This window comes from Pseudophryne corroboree, chromosome 1 (genome assembly GCF_028390025.1).
Source record: "Pseudophryne corroboree isolate aPseCor3 chromosome 1, aPseCor3.hap2, whole genome shotgun sequence".
Lineage (NCBI taxonomy): Eukaryota > Metazoa > Chordata > Amphibia > Anura > Myobatrachidae > Pseudophryne > Pseudophryne corroboree.
Genome location: NC_086444.1, coordinates 1,204,732,015 through 1,204,755,394, shown reverse-complemented (window position 1 = coordinate 1,204,755,394; position 23,380 = coordinate 1,204,732,015). Strand labels below are relative to the sequence as shown.

Here is a 23,380-nt window from a genome sequence, read left to right as displayed (position 1 = left end):
AGATAACTATCCTTCACCCTTTCCAGTGAAGCCCACCAGGGAGATTTCCCGAAGTTATCAAAGAAAAACCCCTTAGTCTATACAATCACGTCTGCGTATGCTCTTCCACAGCAAATGTAACACAATAATATCACCTTGCGCTATGCAGAACAAACGGACATGTTATGCAATAGCACAGCCTATAGATACTAGTTATCTATATGCACTACGATTGTTGTAGACCACCTAGTAGACCACCTAGTAGACCACCTAGTAGACCACCTAGAGTTGTATGGGATACCACTCAGTCCACCAAGACCACCTAGTCCACTCTTAATAATGCAGGGTTGCGAACCCTATGCCACCGGGTCTCTACTAACCCAGTGTGCACACCTAGACCACCTAATAGTCCACCTAGTTCACCTAGTTCTTGGGTTCAGTATCCACTCACTCCTGCACTCGCTCACTCAAATACACTTTATTTTTCTGTACAGAAAATTATCATTCAGACAAGCAGCTTTACTCCCAGAGGCAATATAGTAAATAAGGGTTTTATACTAAACTTTGGAAGCTGGGCAATCTTGTGTTATTGTAGCGTGGCTACTATCCCACCTTTAAACTACGAACTATCGTGTGGTTTTATTATGCGCACACAATGCTACGCAAGCTTGCGTAATTACGCAACCTTGCGTACCTTAATGCCACATGTGCGGCCTTGCACTACATGCACGTTTTGTGTACGCTGTCCTCACGTTCCGTACCACGTGTACCAATGTGCGGACGCAATAAAACAACTCACACAATTTCTATAAATCTGAGCAATATTAACTATAATCACTCACTTAACACGCCACACAGTTTCTTTTCTGTATAAACCTTTATAACTAGGCCAGACTGCGTTTGTGTTTTACACTTACTTCCTTAATATTTACATTATGAATCTAGTTATGGCAACAATGTGGGAGAGTATGCACAGGGTATGGGTGTACGCTTTTGTTGTGTACGCATTTGGCGCCAAAAATAAATTCACAGATTTTAAATAACTTTTTACCTGCTTACCTTACGAGTTCTTACCAGCATCCCTACAAACCATACAGAGCAGACACCATCTAATCAGCAATTAAGTAGGGTTTTCAGTATATCCACCGACCAAGAAAAGGATACGTAGGATCCCCGTCCACCCTTATGCTGATAGATTATGTCTGCTTGTGACCTGTTAAGCAGTAAAAATGTGGAAAATCGGACGATGCCCCCAATTGATAATGCTGATTATCTTTACAGGAATAAAAGCTATACCTTAAACACACCGTAAATACACTTAAAAACCTTTAGCCGCTGCGGCCGCTATACTTAATTCACACTCTATGCACCTTTTATGCTATTAGTGTACAGAGTCCCGTACAGTGTATGGACTTTGCGTACACACGCCGCGCTGACGGTACAAAGTACTCACAGCGCATACACACCCAGAGATACCCATAAAACCTTCTACAGCAATGCAATAACAATAATAATATACTTTAAACCTTAGCAGGGCAATGAGCACACGACACCAATTGTGATTTTACCGCTGGGTTCCGACACCACAGTGGATTATTTCTGAAAGGGGGTTTACAATACAAATTATACACTACAATACAAGACAATATATAACAGAATAATGGCTACAAGTCAATGTACATATGTGAGAATATTTGCGTGCGCTTCCCGGTCCGGTCCTCCGTCATCAAATAGATAACGTTGTGAGTCTTGTGTGTGGCCGGGCTGCAGCAGGCTTTATTTATACAAGTCTTCCAAAAGCAATACAATGGATACTGTAATCCCTTTGTCCATTGGACACAGGGATGTACTTTTACAGTACAGGAGAGGTCATAGGTTGATTTGAAAAGGTAGGCGATGTCTTTCTCAACTGCTCTTGTGGGTGGTCTCCTCTGGATTCCCGCTGCATACATAATATACAGTAAATACAGTTTATATCTATATTCTGCTTTTGCACATAACTATCCGCAGGAACATGCGATCTTCCGCAGACCAACACCGGAATGTTACCCTTAAAATACCCTACAGCTGGATACCAAATACCACCTTATAACCTTAGTCTGTCCCCTCCTATCCTGTAAAGGTGAATCCCCTTGTTCTGCAACCATTTAAACAGCTATAACTTTCTGATGTGGTGCAAGGAGACTATGTGCACATTGTGCACTATTTGGATTAAATATGTAATGTGTTTTGATGGCTCTCCATGCGTACACAAACTCTGCCGTAAATACCCATACCATGCGCCGATGCTCAGGTCCGCGGGAGCGACCATACGCAAATTGCGGATATGTGCACGCACGGCAGAACAAGTGCACGCGCAGTGGGCATGTGTGTGCAGTTTATACGTGCTGTGTGTTCTGCAATATTTTTGGACTTTGACAGCAGTACCACTGGACTTATACAGCAGTATCACTGGACTTATACGGCAGTACCATTTGAATGAACTTATACGGCAGTATCACTGGACTTATACAGCAGTACCACTGGACTTATACGGCAGTACCACTTGACTGGACTTATACGACAGTATCACTGGACTTATACAGCAGTACCACTGGACTTATACGGCAGTACCACTTGACTGGATTTGTATGGCAGTACCACTAGATTTATACGGCAGTACCACTGAACTTATATGGCAGTACCACTTGACTGGACTTATATGGCAGTACCACTGGACTTATACGACAGTACCACTTGACTGGACTTATACGGCAGTTTCACTGGACTTATACGGCAGTACCACTGGACTTATACGGCAGTACCACTTGACTGGACTTATACGGCAGTAAAACTTGACTGGATTTGTATGGCAGTACCACTGGATTTATACGGCAGTACCACTGGACTAATACGGCAGTACCACTTGAATGGACTTATACGGCAGTTCCACTGGACATATACAGCAGTACCACTTGACTGGACTTATACGGCAGTATCACTGGACTTATACGGCAGTACCACTGGACTTATACGGCAGTACCACTGGACTTATACAGCAGTACCACTAGACTTATATAGCAGTACCACTTGACTGGACTTATATGGCAGTACAACTTGACTGGATTTATATGGCAGTACCACTGGACTTATATGGCAGTAATACGGGACATATATGGCAGTACCACTGGACTTATACGGCAGTACCACTTGAATGAACTTATACTGCAGTATCACTGGACTTATACGGCAGTACCACTGGACTTATACGGCAGTACCACTGGACTTATACGGCAGTACCACTTGACAGGACTTATACGGCAGAATCACTGGACTTATACATCAGTATCACTGGACTTATATGGCAGTACCACTGGACTTATACGACAGTACCACTTGACTGGACTTTTATGGCACTGCCACTTGACTGGATTTATATGGCCGTACCACCGGATTTATACGGAAGTATCACTGGACTTATACGGCAGTATCACTGGACTTATATGGCAGTACCACTGGAGTTATATGGAAGTACCACTTGACTGGGCTTCAACGGCAGTATCACTGGACTTATGGCAGCACAGGGAAACCACCACTGGACTGATGCAGGAAAACACAGCACCACTGCACTGGACTGGACTTATACAGCAGCACTGGACTTATGGCAGCAGAGGAAACCACCACTGTGAGTGGACTGATGCAGCACAGGGACACCACCACTGGACTGATGCAGGACAACACACCACCACTGCAATGGACTGGACTTATACAGCAGCACTGGACATATGGCAGCAGAGGACACCACCACTGTGACTGCACTGCTGCAGCACAAGACACCACCACTGGACTGATGCAGGACAACACACCACCACTGCAATGGACTGGACTTATACAGCAGCACTGGACATATGGCAGCAGATGACACCACCACTGTGACTGGACTGATGCAGCACAAGACAGCACTGGAATGACACATAAGACAGAGCAGGTTGTCACACCACTTTCCCGCACAGACACACTGAGGAGAGAGACACGTCCTCTCGCTACACTCTCCAGTACTGGAGTTAAAATGGCGGAGTCATGCGGCTCCTTATATGGAATCCCAAAACCTGCGAGAATCCGACAGCGGGATGATGACGTTTTGCCTCGTTCTGGATTCCGAGTCTGGCGGGAAGTCCCGACCCGAGCACGGATCTGGGCTCGGGATGTGAAGTTCGAGGGGAGGTGGGTCAGTTTTCAGAGAACCGAACCAGCTTATCTCTAGTAGAAAGGCGCAAGGTGTGTTCCTTGGATTCACTTTCAAACTCTTCTTATGTCCCCTGCCTAAACTTGAACAGGTCAGCTATGGTCACAAGCAAAACTGTTTTTGAATACTTTTAAATAGTGAACATGAATACATTTGCGGAAGATGGTGCCATGTTTGTGCCCTAGGTAATCCCTGAATATGGCAGATAGAATACTCCATCAAAACAGAAAAAAATCCTAGTAAATGACATGTAAGCTGGGGTAATTGTGTGCGAAAACTCAGTTCTGGTACCTTCATATCAAGGTTGTTTTCCAAGAGTCTACATGTGGCTTCAATGTGGTAATTGCAAAATATTAATTTAGTACATAATCTGGTGACATCTGTATTACAGATCTAGGTATTGCTAGGCAACACAATGAGATCTTGAAGCCTAAAGAACGAATATGTGGGATCCTTCAAAAGGTATTGTCATCTTAAATGCATAGCTGCAAAAAAAAAAAACATCAAAAGAATTCAAAACAGCATAGTACTTAGAGTGTCTTGCCAAAATTACTCTTTCTAGAAGTTTGGACACATTTTTGAGAATTTTTGACATTGTTTCTAATAAAGGGGACTTCAGAAAAGTCATATTGTAAATCTTCTAAACCACCTTATAGTAAAGGAGATATCTTCCTTGTATTCCTTGTATAGATGTGCAGCGGGCATTTTTCGTGTTTTGTGTTTTGGTTTTGTATTCAGATCCGTGGTCGTGTTTTGGATTCGGACGCATTTTGGCAAAACCACCCTTTCAGATTTTTGTCCGATTCGGATGCGTTTTGGATTCGGGTGTTTTTATTAAAAAAACTCAAAAACAGCTAAAATCATAGAATTTGGGGGTAATTTTTTGATCCTATAGTATTATTAACCTCAATAACCATAATTTCCACTCATTTCCAATCTATTCTATACACCTCACACCTCACAATAATATTTTGTAGTCCTAAAATTTGCACCGAGGTCGCTGTATGACTAAGCTAAGTGACCCAAGTGGGCGGCACAAACACCTGGCCCATCTAGGAGTGGCACTGCAGTTTCAGACAGGATGGCACTTAAAAAATGTGCAGTGATACTGAGCACTGATGATACTGAGCACTGATGATACTACGGAGAACTGACACTGAGCAGCACGATTAGCACAAGACACTTTACTAGTATTAGAAATGTAGTATTAATGAGCACCACAAGACAATGAGCAGTGATACTGAGCACTGATGATACTGAGCACTGCTGATACTGAGTACTGCTGATACTACGGAGAACAGACACTGAACAGCACGATGCAGCACAAGAGAGACACTGTACTAGTATTAGTGAGAAGCACAAAAGCACTCTGGAATTGTCACCCCCCAGATACCACTGTGACTGGAATGATGATGACCGATGCACAGTCACAGGACACTACTACCACAGCACCATACAGCATCAAGATGCAGCACAAGAGAGACACTGTACTAGTATTACTGAGCAGCAATAAGCACTGATACTGAGCACGATACTGAGATTTGACACTGAGAGAACATAGCCACGTCCTCTCTGTACCCTCTACAATGCACAAGTGAAAATGGCGGCGACGTGCGGCTCTTTATATGGAATCCAAATCTCGCGAGAATCCGACAGCGGGATGATGACGTTTTGCTTCGTTTGGGTTTTCCGAGTCAGGCGGGAACAACCAAGCCTGACTCGGACCCGTGTTTGACACATGAAGTTCGGTAGGGTTCGGTTCTCAGAGAACCGATTCTCTCATCTCTAATTCCTTGGAGTGACGATACGAATTCTGAGCCCCACATTCACTCTTCCAATATAGAGACCGATGTCGATGTCTTGCTGCTTTTATCAGATGCACAAAGTAGCAAGGTCCAAGGAGGCTTGGGCAACCCAATTCACCAGAACAATCTCAACCCTGCCCAACAAGAGCTACTGTATTATCCCTATTCTGTGCTGTTGCAAAGTTTCACCAAGGGTTCATAGTCGTTCTACAGGGTGAGACAAAAAAAACTCTCAGATTTTTAAGATGAATAAAAAAGGCATGATAAATGCTATTTAAAATGTTAGTAGATAATCTAAAAGTGTAAAGAATACAGTTTCTTTTTTGGGGTTTCGAATATGACATCGTCATTTCTTGGTGTATATTAGCCATTAATGGTTCTTGGCTAATGTTTGTAGATTTCAGCTTTCAGGTGGCTTCGTGTAGAGGCCTTTCATGAAGGTGATGAGGATTGTTTTCAACGCAGTAATTAAAATTCTGCTTTGTAACATGGCCAGATAAATTGATGTGAGCTTCATCAAGAAATTGCAGCGATAACGCTAGAAATGACCCAACGAGTGATGCGAAACTTCAGAAATTGACCTCAAATGTGTATAACGCATGAAGGTGAATGAAGGCCACCATCTGGATGTTATACTCAAAACCAATTGACAAAAACTGTATTCTATGCACTTTCAGATTATGTACTAAAATTTGAATAGCACATACAATGCCTTTTTTTGTCAACCTTCAAAATCTGGGATGTTTTTATTTTGCCTCAACCTGTAATATACTATGGGATGTAAAAAATGGCTGGTCACCTAACCAAACAAAATGGATTTTCATTATGTGATTGCCATGGGAATTCATGTAACAATCAATACTTTGAGGTGAATTTACTCACTGGTGGGAGAGTGATTAATGTTAGGGTGAGGAGGGTGTGGGGGTAAGGGTTAGGCACAGGAGGGGGTTAGCTGTAGCCACCACCCCCACCTGGGTAGTTCTAGCCGCCACCACCTGAGGATTAGGGTTAGGCTAGGGGAGTGGGGTAAAACTACTTATCCCCTCCACCGTTGTGATCTTAAATGCCGGGATGCCGATATCAGTCATGTGACCGCCGGCATCCCGACAACCGGGATAGCATACTGAACCCCTGAAAACATACTGGAAGGACAATTCCGAAGACTGAAGAGGAACTGCAGATATGATCTCACATTTGAGAATCAGAGTATGGAATTGAAAAGAAAATGACTACAAAAAGGATATAAAGATCACCTTCTAAAACAGAGAATCAACAATGTATCAATGCTTGAAAGAAGAAAATTGATAAACTAGCTAAGAGAAGATAAACAAGAAACAAGAACGAGCTTCAAACAACTTTTATCACTCAATACAATGGGAAATATAATGAGATAAGGGTAAGATAATGATATAGAAGATGTAGTTAAATCACAGGCAAAGCATGACCGCTTGTGAACTCTGCGCTTATACCACATCATCTCCCATGGACTGTGGGCACTGAACATTAAATACTGAAACCCGCTATACTGCATTGCTCCCAACTGTTCCGATTTTGCCAGAACAGTCCCGTTTTTCCAGGACTGTCCCGCTGTCCCACCCGCAGGTTGCAGTGTCCTGCAGTGGGGCAGTTGGGAGACCCTCTCTCACTCGCTGCTCTGCTTACTGGGAAAGAGGGATAGGTAGAATGCCAGCTGCTCACAGAGTGCTAATGTTTGTAGATGACAAATGGGACATGGCCCGCAATCATGTCACCCTTTGCAAGGCCACGCCTCCTAATTTCAGACAGAGAGAAGAGAGGGGCTTACATTATCATAAGAGGCAGAACCTCCAGAAATAAATAAAGGCCATGGCCTTAGCCTTTCCCTGCCAGTGCGTGTGGTGAATAGCATGTTGGCAGTTTTATTTTTGTCGGTAGCTAACTTTATTTTTGATGTTTTTTTCTTTGCACACTGTAAAATGATAATGCTTCTTTGATTTTACATGCCCTGATTTAAGCAGTCTATGCGCTTGGGCATCACCCTTAGTAGATGATGTTGATGGACTTGTATCGTCATGACTGCTGGCAGCACCTGCACCACTAGTATGTGCTTCCTGCTCTCCTCTCCATTGTTTGTCTTCCATATCTATCCACAAACACAAATGAAGTGGGGTACAGCACACACAATTTGTACAAAAAATGTAACACCTATAGTGTGGCACAGTATGTGTATGAGTCAGAGATAGTAATGGAAAACTGCAGTTTAAATTCACCAACAGTGTCACACAATATGTGTATGAGTAGGAAATAAAATATATTACTGTGGTACCACCTTCACCCACAGCATCACACAATACGTTTATGAGTCCGAAATTAAATATATTACACCGCGGTTGATCTTCACCAACAGTGTCACACAATACCTGTATGAGTAGGAAATAAAATAAATGACTGTGGTACCACCTTCAACCACAGCGTCACACAATATGTGTATGAGTACTAAAAAATATATACTACACTGCGGTTGACCTTCACCAACAGTGTCACACAATACGTGTATGAGTAGGAAATAAAATATAATGATGTGGTACCACTTTCACCCACAGTGTCACACAATACATGTGTGCATCAGAAGTAGTGGTCGAACACTGCGGTTGACCTTCACCAACAGTGTCACACAATAAGTGTATGAGTACAAAATAATAATATACTGCGGTCTGACCAGCAGCTGTCAGTATTTATGAAAATAAAATAAAAATTGTATAGTACGCTGGGGAACAGCACAAACAAAATAAATGAATTATAATTATATTTTTAGGCTTTTTGTTTTTAGCTTTTATTATTTTACTTTTACACTGGGATGGAGCCCTTGGATGGACGGACATATCACTCCTGGATTGATACAGCAGACAGAGCACCTCTGGACTGATACAGCAGACATGGCACCCATAAAACTGATACAACAAACAGGGCACCCCTAGACTGATACAGTAGACAGGGCACCCCTGGACTGATACAACAAACAGGGCACCCCTGTACTGATACAACAGACAGGGCACCCCTAGACTGATACAGCAGACAGGGCACCCAGGACTGATACAGTAGACAGGGCACCCAGGACTGATACAGCAGACAGAGCACCCCAGGACTGATACAGCAGACAGAGCACCCCACCTGGACTGATACAGCAGACAGAGCACCCCACCTGGACTGAAACAGCAGACAGAGCACCCCAGGACTGATACAGCAGACAGAGCATCCCTGGACTGATACAGCAGACATGACACCCGTGGACTGATACAGCAGATAGGGCACCCCTAGCCTGATACAGCAGACAGAGCACCCTTGGACTAATACAGCAGACAGAGCACACCACCTGAACTGATACAGCAGACAGAGCACCCCAGGACTTATACAGCAGACAGAGCACACCACCTGGACTGATACAGCAGACAGAGCACCCCAGGACTGATACAGCAGACAGGGCACCCAGGACTGATACAGCAGACAGAGCATCCCTGGACTGATACAGCAGACATGACACCCGTGGACTGATACAGCAGATAGGGCACCCCTAGCCTGATACAGCAGACAGAGCACCCTTGGACTTATACAGCAGACAGAGCACACCACCTGGACTGATACAGCAGACAGAGCACCCCACCTGGACTGATACAGCAGACAGAGCACCCCAGGACTGATACAGCAGACAGAACACCCCAGGACTGATACAGCAGACAGGGCACCCCAGGACTGATACAGCAGACAGGGCACCCCTGGACTGATACAGCAGACAGGGCGCCCCAGGACTGATACAGCAGACAGAGCACCCCAGGACTGATACAGCAGACAGAGCACCCCAGGACTGATACAGCAGACAGGGCACCCCAGGACTGATACAGCAGACAGGGCATCCCTGGACTGATACAGCAGACAGAGCATCCCTGGACTGATACAGCAGACAGGGCACCCCTGGACTGATACAGCAGACAGAACACCCCTGGACTGATACAGCAGACAGAGCACCCCAGGACTGATACAGTAGACAGAGCATCCCTGGACTGATACAGCAGACAGGGCACCCCTGGACTGATACAGCAGACATGACACCCCTGGACTGATACAGCAAACAGAGCACCCTTGGACTTATACAGCAGACAGAGCACACCACCTGAACTGATACAGCAGACAGGGCACCCCACCTGGACTGATACAGCAGACAGAGCACCCTTGGACTTATACAGCAGACAGAGCACACCACCTGGACTGATACAGCAGACAGAGCACCCCACCTGGACTGATACAGCAGACAGAGCACCCCACCTGAACTGATACAGCAGACAGAGCACCCCACCTGAACTGATACAGCAGACAGAGCACCCCACCTGAACTGATACAGCAGACAGAGCACCCCACCTGGACTGATACAGCAGACAGAGCACCCCACCTGGACTGATACAGCAGACAGGGCACCCCAGGACTGATACAGCAGACAGGGCATCCCTGGACTGATACAGCAGACAGAGCATCCCTGGACTGATACAGCAGACAGGGCACCCCTGGACTGATACAGCAGACAGAACACCCCTGGACTGATACAGCAGACAGAGCACCCCAGGACTGATACAGTAGACAGAGCATCCCTGGACTGATACAGCAGACAGGGCACCCCTGGACTGATACAGCAGACATGACACCCCTGGACTGATACAGCAAACAGAGCACCCTTGGACTTATACAGCAGACAGAGCACACCACCTGAACTGATACAGCAGACAGGGCACCCCACCTGGACTGATACAGCAGACAGAGCACCCTTGGACTTATACAGCAGACAGAGCACACCACCTGGACTGATACAGCAGACAGAGCACCCCACCTGGACTGATACAGCAGACAGAGCACCCCACCTGAACTGATACAGCAGACAGAGCACCCCACCTGAACTGATACAGCAGACAGAGCACCCCACCTGAACTGATACAGCAGACAGAGCACCCCACCTGGACTGATACAGCAGACAGAGCACCCCACCTGGACTGATACAGCAGACAGAGCACCCTTGGACTTATACAGCAGGCTTAGCTCCCCTGGACTGATTCAGCAAACAGGGCACCCCAGGACTAATATAGCAGACAGGGAACCCCTGGACTGATACAGCAGACAGAGCACCTGCCCCACGCCAGGCAACACAGTACTGAGACGGACACGTCCGTCCAGTACACTCTCCACAGCCAGAGTGAAGATGGCGCCGATCACCGGGGACCTTTATCGAATTAAAATCCCACGGAATCTGACAGCCAAATGATGATGTTTTGCCTAATATTGGTATCCGAGTCTGTCGGGAGAACCCAAAGCCGGACTCAGTTCATGAAGTTCGGGTGTGTCCGGTTCTTGGAGAAATGGACTCGCTCATCTCTAGTTCTGTTACAACTATCTTGCGTTCCCTCCAGCAATGCGTACACTTTCTGCAAGCTTGTTTTTTTTATCTGGACCAGTCGTGGTCCTAAACTTTTGTTTAAAATAACAGTTCTGCTTGTTGTTATAATCTAATAGGATGTGTTTCAATTATGTTAAGCTAATTAGACCTCATCTGATTCCCCCTGCACAGAAGTGAAGCACACTAAAGACACAAAACACCTACAGTAGCTACAGGGGTGCAATTAAGATATCTGTCACCCATGGCATAGACTCAGCTCAGTGACCCCCCTCCCCTCTCCTTAACATGTTTGGTCTTAGAGGGCATAGAGTCACATAGAGCCTTGCAGTGACCTCCATACAATATAGGGCGTGGCATAAAATACAGATGTATCCATGCTAGTCATGGCTCTGTATGTGACTAGGGCCACGCCTATCACCTAGAGCGTCCCCGTCCGCCTGGGCATGCGCGCCCCTGATGGAGACGCACCCCATTCACTTTAATGGAGAGCGTCTCCACTCTCCATCCACTTGCCTGGACAGAGACGCCTCAGATGAGCTTGGCTCCATCTGTACAGTGAAAAGCATCAGTGACCACCATTATAATACAGAAAGCATCAGTGACCACCATTATAATACAGAAAGCATCAGTGATAGCCATTTAATACAGAAAACATCAGCGACCACAAAGTAAAATACAGAGAGAATCAGTGACACAAAAAGGAGAGGATCACCGACTGTCATATAATAAAGAGAGCATCAGTGAGCGCCGTATAATACAGAAAGCATCAGTAACTGCCATACAATACAGAAAGCATCAGTGAACATCATAAAATACAGAGAACACCAATGTTTCACATATAAAACAGAGAGCATCAATGACCACTATACAATACAGAGAGCATCAGTGATGGTCACATAATACAAAGAGCATCAGTGACCCTCATATAATACAGAGAGCATTAGTGAATGTCATATAATACAGAGAACATCAGCAACTGCACTATATACACAGAGAGCATCAGTGACTACCATATAATATCTTGAGAATCAGTGACTGCCATGTAATACATTATTATTATTATTATTATTATTATTATTATTATACTTTAATTATATGGCACTGCAAAGATGGATCCGCAGAGCCCAATTGCCCAATTACAGAGTACATAAACAAACAAGCAAAACAAGAAAACAGTGACTTACAGTTCAAGACAACATAAGAAAAGTAAAGGGTATATAAACATATCTGCATCAGCAGATGACACGGAAATAATTATTAGAGTGGCAGAAAACCAAGGGGTTAGGTGCCTTTGAAGGAAGTATGGTTTACGGAAGAGAAGGAAAGGCATGTGAGGGAAGAGGGCCCTGCTCGTGAGAGTATACATTCTAAAGGAGAGGAGCAGACAGACAGGGGTGACACAAACGGACTAGACAGTGAGAGTGGAACAGAGGGTTACAATGAGAGACTGCTGGGTTTGGTGAAAAAGTGGGTCTTAAATGCCCATTTAAAGTTTTGAAGAGAGGCGGAGAGTCTGGGGAGAGGTAGAGAATTCAAGAGACAGGGAGCAGCATGTGATAAATCTTGGCGGTAGGAGTGGGAGAAAGTAATCAGTGGGCAGGAGAGGCAGCATGCATTAGCGAGATAGTAGTACCATCAATAGTGTCATGCCTGAGGGTAGGGTTTGGCTTGGGCAGGCGTTTATGCTTGGAGCTGACTTGGGGGGAGTGTGAGTGAAGCGAGAAGGCTTTAATCAGGTTTTGGCATGGAACTTAAATTTAGGCAGGTACTGAGGATATATTCTTTAGAAGGATTGTTGATGTTCTAGCAATGATAAGCATGAAAGCAGATAACATGAGCAAGAACTTTATTAAACTGGAACTGTCGATCACTGCTGATGCTGTAAGAAGAACCGGATTGGTGACCAGAATGCAGACCAGAATAGAACCGGATTGGTGACCAGAATGCAACTAGGATGTTGGCTGGAATGGATCTGGAATGGTAACCAGAATGGATCTGAAACAGTCTGAAGTGATTACCAGGCTGGGTCCGGAATGATGACACTGGAGAGTCCTTGAAAGATGCAGATATACTTGCAGAGAATGGAGACCAGCATGGTACTAGAACTGGACTGAAGTGTGGACCGGGCTGGATATGGAATGATGACACTGAAAGTCCTAGAGAGATGCAGATGTAGTAGCAGATATACTTGGACTTGACATTCATCAGGCTGTAACTGGATCATAGCAAACACTGAGTACTGTATGTAAGAGATCAGCACAGAGCTGTTACTTCCTGCGTAGAGACCATTGTACTGACTATCTGATGTCAGCAGGAAATCACCTTTATACCCAGTGCTGCAAGCATGGCAGTACGCGTACCGTTAAGAAATTCCCAGCTGGTATGCCGTACCACCGGGCCGTCCACCATACCTGCATCCCACTGGCTGTTATGTGAGGGGAGGAGAGTGCAGCGCAGTGCCTCTCCTGCCCCTCAATTCTCTGTGATGTCCGGTTTCCGGCGGCTGCGGCGGCGGGGGACGAATTTCAATAAGGCACCAGTTTTTTAGCAAATCAGAGCTCGCGGCCCGGCAGCCATGGCTCCTTATTGGCTGCCGGTCCGCAAGCTTTGATTGGCTAATGAACCGGAACCTCATTTGAGATACCCGCAGCTGCAGAGACCGGACTTCACGAGTATAGAGGGGCAGGAGAGGCGCTGTGCTCTCCTCCCCTCACACAGAACAAACAGAGGCAGCGGTGAGAAGGGGAGGGGGCCCTCTGGGGCAATGTATATCTGGAACTGTGGGGCAATGTATATCTGGCACTGTGGGGGCATTTGTGTATCTGGTACTGTGGGGGCATTTGTATATCTGGCACTGTGGGGCAATGTATATCTGGTATTGTGGGGGCATTTGTGTACCTGGCACTGTGAGGCAATGTATATCTGGCACTGTGGAGGCATTTGTGTATCTGGCACAGTGGGGGCATTTGTGTATCTGGCAGTGTGGGGCAATGTGTATCTGACACTGTGGGGGCATTTGTGTATCTGGCACTGTGGGGCAATGTGTATCTGGCACTGTGGGGGCATTTGTGTATCTGGCACTGTGGGGACATTTGTGTATCTGACACTGTGGGCGCATTTGTGTATCTGGCACTGTGGGGGCATTTGTGTATCTGGCACTCTGGGGCAATGTATATCTGGCACTGTGGGGCAACCTGTATCTGGAACTATTGGGGTCATGTGTGTATCTGGCTCCATCATATGTGTATCACGCCCCCATTTTCATTGGCCATGCCCCATGTGGCATTTGGCCACAACCATTTTTTGGCGCATGCACCTTTGGAGCGCGCGCACAGTACCTATATGACATTTTTTTCTACTTGTACCACTGTTTATACCCAATAGTGCTCAGAGATTGGATGCTGCAATAAACTGGCTGGAAGGGGCTCCAGGATTGGATAATGGAGGATCAGTTGATTGAATCCAAGATGGCAGCGCCCAGGTCCGGTTTTGGAGTGAACTCTGAATTAGGCCCAAACACCAGGAAGCAGACATCATGAAGAATAATGCTGTGACAGCGGGCATCAGCAGCAGACACAGCGCAGCGCCTCTCACTGAGACCGGGACTTCACCTGAGAACAGCGCCAGCAGATCCCTGCTTGAACCAGGAGCGATGCACGGAAGCAGCACAACCAGCCCTATTCACCAACCAGGACAGACATTTCAAATGTAAGAAAGTACTTAGGAGCATGACAGATAGATAATGAAATTGTGGGAGGTGGGGTTGTGCAGTAAGGAGGAAAGATGTTTAGCTCAGTTGAGTTTAAGAAAGCACTAAGACATCCAAGAAGAGATAGTAGAGAGACAATTGAAGATACTAGTGAGAAGAGTGGAGGAAAGGACAGGGGAGGAAAAGTAGATTTGAGTATCATCAGCATAGAAATGATATTGTAAGTCAAAAGAGCTAATGAGTTCACTTAAAGAGGACATATAGACAGAGTAAAAGAGAGGACCAAGAACAAAACCTTGGAGGACACTAACTGCTAGCGGAAGTGGGAGGTAGGTGGAGTCATGAGAGGAGACAAAAGGAATAGTCAGAGAGGTAGGATGACAGCCAGGAGAGGGCAGTATCACACAGACCAAGGGAGTGAAGGACTTGCGGAAGGAGAGGATGGTGCACAGTGCCAAAAGCAGCAGAGAGGTCACGAAGAATAAGCAGAGAGTAGTGGTCATTGGATTTAGCAGAAAGGAGGTCATTGCAGACTTTTGGGAGGGCTGTTTTAGTGGAGTGGAGAGGACAGAAGCTAGACTGGAATGGGTCAAAAAGTGAGTGCAATGAAAGAAAGACAGTAAGGCGGTTGTAAACAATTTGCTCAAGGAGTTTGAAGGCAAAATGAAGGAGAGAGATGGGTCGGTAGTTGGAGAGGGTGTTATAATCAAGGGTAGGTTTTTCAAGAATAGAGATGAGTGCATGCAGATGTTCAGTGACTGTTGAGATGGAGAGATTGAGGATGTGGACAAGATGGGAACAGGTAGAAAGAGAGGTGAGGCGAGAGGGGATAGGAGGTGGGAGGGGATAGAGTCATGTGGTGAGATGGAGGGGGGGATGGATGAGGGCCATCACTTCGGAATAGAGGAAGTGGGAGGGGATAGGGTCATGTGGTGAGATGAAGGGGTTGGAGGAACAGATGAGGGCCATGACTTCCTCACCAGATACATGTCGGAGTTGGTAGGAGGGATGGGGAGGGGTGGTAGGGAAAAGGAGGTGGCTGTTGCTGATGCTTTTTTGGGATTTCATGTCCTGACGTATAGAGTCCATTTTGGATGTGAAGTAAGTGGCAAAGTAAAGGTCAATGAGCAGTGGTGCAACTGGGCGGGTACGGGTGGGTACGGCGTACCTGTAAGAATTTAGCCGTGGGTACGCCGTACCCACACCGACGGGCCGCCGCTCCTCTTCCTTCCCTCCCTCCCCCACGCCGCACCGCCGCACACGCCGCACCGCCGCTGATGTGAGGGCAGGAGAGTGCAGCCTGCGCCTCTCGTTCCCCTCAGTCTCCGGTGGGTGTTTCAGTTTACTTCAGCGCCGATCCGTGAGCCAATCAGAGCTCGCACCCGCGAGCTCTGATTGGCTCACGGATCGGCGCTGAATTAAACTGAGACACCCGCCGGAGACTGAGGGGAACGAGAGGCGCAGGCTGCACTCTCCTTCCCTCACATGACAAACAGGAGGACAGCGACGGCAGCGGTGAGTAGGGGAGGGGGGCATGTTATACCTGGCACTGGGGGGGCATGTATACCTGGCACTGGGGGCATATCTGGCACAGGGGGGCATATATACCTGGCACTGGGGGATATCTGGCACTGGGGGGGCATGTTATACCTGGCACTGGGGGATATCTGGCACTGGGGGCATATCTGGCACAGGGGGGGTATATATACCTGGTACTGGGGGATATCTGGCACAGGGGGGCATGTATACCTGGCACTGGGGGCATATCTGGCACAGGGGGGCATATATACCTGGCACTGGGGGCATATCTGGCACAGGGGGGCATATATACCTGGCACTGGGGGATATCTGGCACAGGGGGGCATGTATACCTGGCACTGGGGGCATATCTGGCACAGGGGGGCATATATACCTGGCACTGGGGGATATCTGGCACAGGGGGGCATGTATACCTGGCACTGGGGGATATCTGGCACTGGGGGGGGGCATGTTATACCTGGCACTGGGGGATATCTGGCACTGGGGGGGCATGTTATACCTGGCACTGGGGGATATCTGGCACTGGGGGGGCATGTTATACCTGGCACTGGGGGATATCTGGCACTGGGGGGGCATGTTATACCTGGCACTGGGGGATATCTGGCACTGGGGGGGGCATGTATACCTGGCACTGGGGGATATCTGGCACTGGGGGCATATCTGGCACAGGGGGGCATATATACCTGGCACTGGGGGATATCTGGCACAGGGGGGCATGTATACCTGGCACTGGAGGATATCTGGCACTGGGGGCATATCTGGCACTGTAGGGGCATTTCTGTATCTGGCACGGGGGGCAATGTATATCTGACACAGTGGGGGCATTTGTGTATCTAGCACTGTGGGGCAATGTGTATCTGACACTGTGAGGCAATGTATGGCACTCTGGGGGCATTTCTGTATCTGGCACTGTGGGGCAATGTGTATCTGGCACTGTGGGGCAATGTGTATCTGGCACTCTGGGGACATTTGTGTATCTGGCACTGTGGGGCAATGTGCATCTGGCACTGTGGGGCAATGTGCATCTGGCACTGTGGGGCAATGTGTATCTGGCACTGTGAGGCAATGTGTATCTGACACTGGGGACATTTGTGTATCTGGCACTCTGGGGACATTTGTGTATCTGGCACTGTGGGGCAATGTGTATCTGGCACTGTGGGGTTATATGTATCTGGCACTGTGGGGCAATGTATATCTAGCACTGTGGGGCAACGTGTATCTGACACTATTGGGGTCATACGTGTATCTGTCCCTCCCCCATATGTGTATCACGCCCCCATTTTCACTGGCCACGCCCCATGTGGCATTTGACCACACCCATTTTTTTTGCACGCGCGCCGAAGAAGCGCGCACACAGTACCCGTAAGACATTTTTTCTACTTGCACCACTGTCAATGAGTGAGGTGGGGAGATGAGGTGGGAGTTGGCAGAGGAGGGAGTTGACAGTGGCAAAGAGATGTTGGGGCTTCGAAGACTGTAAGAAGATGAGGTTCTTGAAGTATGACTATTTAGCAAGGGGAAGGGCAGCACTGAAGGATGAGAGCATAAGTTTGAAATGGAGGAAGTCTACTTTAGAGCGTGATTTCCTCCATTGTTGCTGGGTAGTAATTGAGCAGTTTTTCAGATATCTGGTGCATTTGGTGTGCCAGAGTTGAGGTGTTAAACTGTGAGATTGAAAAGTGGTTGGTGAAGCGACAGAGTCAAGAGCAGGAGTAAGGGATGCATTATATAGGGGGGAGCGCTTGACCTGATGCCGGCATTCTTGTGGTAGGAATCCCGGTGCCTGTATTCTGATCTCTGGGATCTCGGCTGCTGGGATTCCATCCCCAACCTTTATTGGGAAGTGGCTTATTCAGGGCATGAGAGAGAGAAAACGCGGGAGAAATGAGTCAGGCAGGGAGGATATGGATGTGGTGTCAATAGCCTCAATGTTACGCTTAGGGATTGTAGCCTTTGGAGGTAGAGATGGGAAAGCAGAGAGAGATAAGATAAAAGAGAACAGGTGATGGTCTGAGAGGGGCAATGAAGAGTTGGAGAAATCAGAAATATCACAACAGTAGGGATTTTGAAATTGGCTAAGATAATAGAGGGAATGTAAGAAGAGAGGAAGTCAGGAAGCAAATTGTCAAGAAATTTGGGGGGAATGCCAGGGGGACGGTAAATGACAGCTAATGTTCTTGAAGAAGAACAGGTTGGAAGAGGCATATAACATGGACCTCAAAGAGTTGTGTCTTCTACACTAATGCTGAGTGCCCATCGGAGGGGTAATTATTAAAACAGACACCCTATGTTATTATTGGGTAAACCAAACACCAGGGATTGATCCTGCACTGGGATGCCAGTGAGAGGTGTGGCTGATATATCCCCCGAAGTCGAACTTAAAACTGAATATTCTATTGTGGGACCAGACTATTGGTATTAATCCCGTGAATTTGAACTGCATTAGCACCTTACTTTAGATATAAGTGGTAATTGGTGCATGTAGCCGCTAGAACATCTATCCATTTTATGGCCAGCTCCGTTCTATAGAATTATATATTGTAACAAAGCAACCTTCCACCAGACAAGACGCTGACAATAGGGAAAGTAGTCTGTTTTTCACAGCACAGCAAACAGATCTTTATCATGGCAAGTTTACTGGGTACCTTGACCAGGCTCCGGTCTTCAACCAGCATGTACACAAATCTCAGGATCACTGTCTCTAACCCACTGGTCCGCCCTCTATCATCTGGCCACGTGTTGGCATCAGGAGCCCTGAGCCCTTTCCCTAACGAGCTTTAAAAAAGTGTCGCACAGGTGTGACTGATTGCTGGGATTGTCTGCTCCAAAACCTGAACTGGACCTGCATGGATGGGAGCCTGACCACTCTCAATCCCATCCAAACACCAGGGACCCAAATCCAGCCATGCTAAGGCCAAATGACAACCTGCTGTGCAGGGCCATTTCTAGCCAATTTGGCTCCCGGTGCGTGATTTCATAATGCGCCCCCACCCCCATTGACATAAAAAAAAAATGTGCCCCCCCATAGCTGTAAAAAAGAAAAAGCACGCGTGACTGCATTAAAATGGGCGTGGTCTCATTAAAGTGGGCGTGACCTGACCTCATCTGGTATCACGGCCACCACAGGGGGAAAAAAAATAAAACAAAAGTCCCCATTTTACAGAGTATGGCGGGCAAGACTCCCCATTTTACAAATTACGGCAGGCAAGAGTCCCCGTTTTACACAGTACAGCAGGCAAGAGTCCCCATTTTACACAGTACGGCAGGCAATTGTCCCCATTTTACACAGTATGGCAGGCTAGTGTCCCCATTTTACCCAGTACTGCAGGCAGGTGTCCCCATTTTACACATTATGGCAGGCAGGTGTCCCCATTTTACACATTACAGCAGGCACGTGTCCCCATTTTACACATTACGCAGGCAAGACTCCCCATTTTACAAATTACGGCAGGCAAGAGTCCCCATTTTACACAGTACGGCAGGCAAGAGTCCCCATTTTACACAGTACGGCAGGCAATTGTCCCCATTTTACACAGTATGGCAGGCCAGTGTCCCCATTTTACCCAGTACTGCAGGCAGGTGTCCCCATTTTACACATTACGGCAGGCTGGTGTCCCCATTTTACATAGTACAGCAGGCACGTGTCCCCATTTTACACATTACGCAGGCAAGACTCCCCATTTTACAAATTACGGCAGGCAAGAGTCCCCGTTTTACACAGTACGGCAGGCAAGAGTCCCCATTTTACACAGTACTGCAGGCAGGTGTCCCCATTTTACACATTACGGCAGGCAGGGGTCCCCATTTTACATAGTACAGCAGGCACGTGTCCCCATTTTACACATTACGCAGGCAAGACTCCCCATTTTACAAATTACGGCAGGCAAGAGTCCCCGTTTTACACAGTACGGCAGGCAAGAGTCCCCATTTTACACAGTACGGCAGGCAATTGTCCCCATTTTACACAGTATGGCAGGCAAGTGTCCCCATTTTACCCAGTACTGCAGGCAGGTGTCCCCATTTTACACATTACAGCAGGCAGGTGTCCCCATTTTACATAGTACGGTAGGCAAGTGTCCCCATGATTTTACACAGTATGGCAGGCAAGTGTCCCCATTTTACCCAGTACTGCAGGCAGGTGTCCCCATTTTACACATTACGGCAGGCAGGTGTCCCCATTTTACATAGTACGGCAGGCAAGTGTCCCCATGATTTTACACAGTATGGCAGGCAAGTGTCCCCATTTTACCCAGTACTGCAGGCAGGTGTCCCCATTTTACACATTACGGCAGGCAGGTGTCCCCATTTTACACAGTACGGCAGGCAAGTGTCCCCATTTTACACAGTACGGCAGGCAGGGGTCCCCATTTTACATAGTACAGCAGGCACGTGTCCCCATTTTACACATTACGCAGGCAAGACTCCCCATTTTACAAATTACGGCAGGCAAGAGTCCCCGTTTTACACAGTACGGCAGGCAAGAGTCCCCATTTTACACAGTACGGCAGGCAATTGTCCCCATTTTACACAGTATGGCAGGCAAGTGTCCCCATTTTACCCAGTACTGCAGGCAGGTGTCCCCATTTTACACATTACAGCAGGCAGGTGTCCCCATTTTACATAGTACGGTAGGCAAGTGTCCCCATGATTTTACACAGTATGGCAGGCAAGTGTCCCCATTTTACCCAGTACTGCAGGCAGGTGTCCCCATTTTACACATTACGGCAGGCAGGTGTCCCCATTTTACATAGTACGGCAGGCAAGTGTCCCCATGATTTTACACAGTATGGCAGGCAAGTGTCCCCATTTTATCCAGTACTGCAGGCAGGTGTCCCCATTTTACACATTACGGCAGCAGGTGTCCCCATTTTACACAGTACGGCAGGCAAGTGTCCCCATTTTACACAGTACGGCAGGCAAGTGTCCCCATTTTGCACATTACAGCAGGCAAGTGTCCCCATTTTATACAGTACGGCAGGTAGGTGTCCCCATTTTATACAGTACGGCAGGCAGGTGTCCCCATTTTACACATTACGGCAGGCAGGTGTCCCCATTTTACACAGTACGGCAGGCAAGTGTCAAGTGGGGGGGGGAAGGGAGAGGGAGGGGGAGAGAGAGAGACTACTTACATATAGAGGATCTTCCCGCTCTTCGGGTCGGGCCGCCTCACCTCCCTCGCGCAGGCAGCCTCCTCCTTCCAGCTTGTCTGTTCCTCCTCCCTCTTCCCGAGTACTCCTGCTCGGGGGGCGGGGTTTCGTGGAATGACCCGATTGCGTCGTGACATCACGACGCAAACGCTTCATTCCGTGAAACTCCACCCCCCGAGCAGGAGTGCTCGGGAAGAGGGAGGAGGGGGAGACAAGGACACGCAAAGTGCCGCTAGAAACGGCACTGCTGCTGTGTCCCAACACCTCCCTTGGGCTTTATCTTGGTCCAATCCTAAACCCAGGTAATTTTGGCCTTGGGCAACCGAACTGTTGTGCCCTGTCCTGCAAACATCCGGGTTGGCATCTGGACTGTACTGTCACAGTATGTATATATATATATATATATATATATATATATATATATACAGTAATCAAATATAGAGAGAGCGCCTCATAGCGTAAAATGGACAATTTTAATTATTAAAACATATAATGCATGGTACAGCATGAGATGTATATGCCCTGTACCGCAATGCAACCAGTGTGGGCTGGTTACCACATGGCAGAATGATAAAACCTCATGGCAATGTCAGGAACTCCGATGCAGGACACCCAGGAATCTCACTACCCGCCGCTGATCTCCACCGGGGACCACTGCGGGCCGGATCACTGGAGCCGCTTACACGGTAACTGGCACACGCTTGGGGGAGGTGATGTCTCAAAGCTCTGTCCAACGTCACAAGGCCCCCTGGACAGGTACCCGGAGGAGTCAGAGGATAGATAGCTAAAGTTAGTCCATGAGATATTAATTAGTCTCTGGTGGAACAGTCAGAAATCAGCTGCTTGGCACTGATTGCCTGGAGGACCTGAGAATCAGGAGAAATAACAAATGACAATATATAGAATGTCTGATGATACTTGAAGCACTGGAGGACTGGAAGTTACTTGAATAAGCAATCAATTTACTAGCACTCCTATTGGTAAACAATCCAGTCAGCTGACCAGGTAACATGGTTGCTGGAAACTGATGGCACATAGTACTTGAGACACTGGAGAAATAGAAGATACTTGAAGAAACAATCAATGGTGATCGATGGCACACAGTACTGGAGACACTGGAGAGTTAGAAGATACTTGAAGAAACAATCAATGGTGATCGATGACACACAGTACTTGAGACACTGTAGAGCTAGAAGATACTTGAATAAGCAATCGATGCCCACCGATGGCACTCAGTACTTGAGACACTGAAGAACTAGAAAACACTTGAAGAATCAATTGATAGTATCTGATGGCACTCGGTACTTGAGACACTGAGGAACTAGAAAACACTTGAAGAAGCAATTGATGGTAACCAATGGCACTAGTTACTTGCAGAAACAAATGATAGCAACTGGAGAACACATAGAGATATCCGATGGTAATCAGCACTGGAGAACACATATAGATGTACAATGGTAATTGGCACTGGAGAACACGTAGAGATATCCATTGGTAATTAGCACTGAAGAACACATACAGATGTCTGATGTTAATTGGCACTGGAGAACACGTAGAGAT

At 47.2% G+C, this 23,380-nt stretch overlaps 1 long non-coding RNA gene across 1 annotated transcript in view; it reads right to left on the bottom strand.

Moving 5' to 3' along the window:
- Positions 1-19,410, bottom strand: part of LOC135021143 (uncharacterized) — a 312,347-nt gene extending 292,937 nt beyond the window's left edge. The window contains exon 1 of the long non-coding RNA XR_010218489.1: positions 19,319-19,410. This is a non-coding gene — a long non-coding RNA (uncharacterized LOC135021143). The remainder of the gene's footprint in view (positions 1-19,318) is intronic.
- Between the last annotated feature and the right edge of the window lie 3,970 nt (positions 19,411-23,380).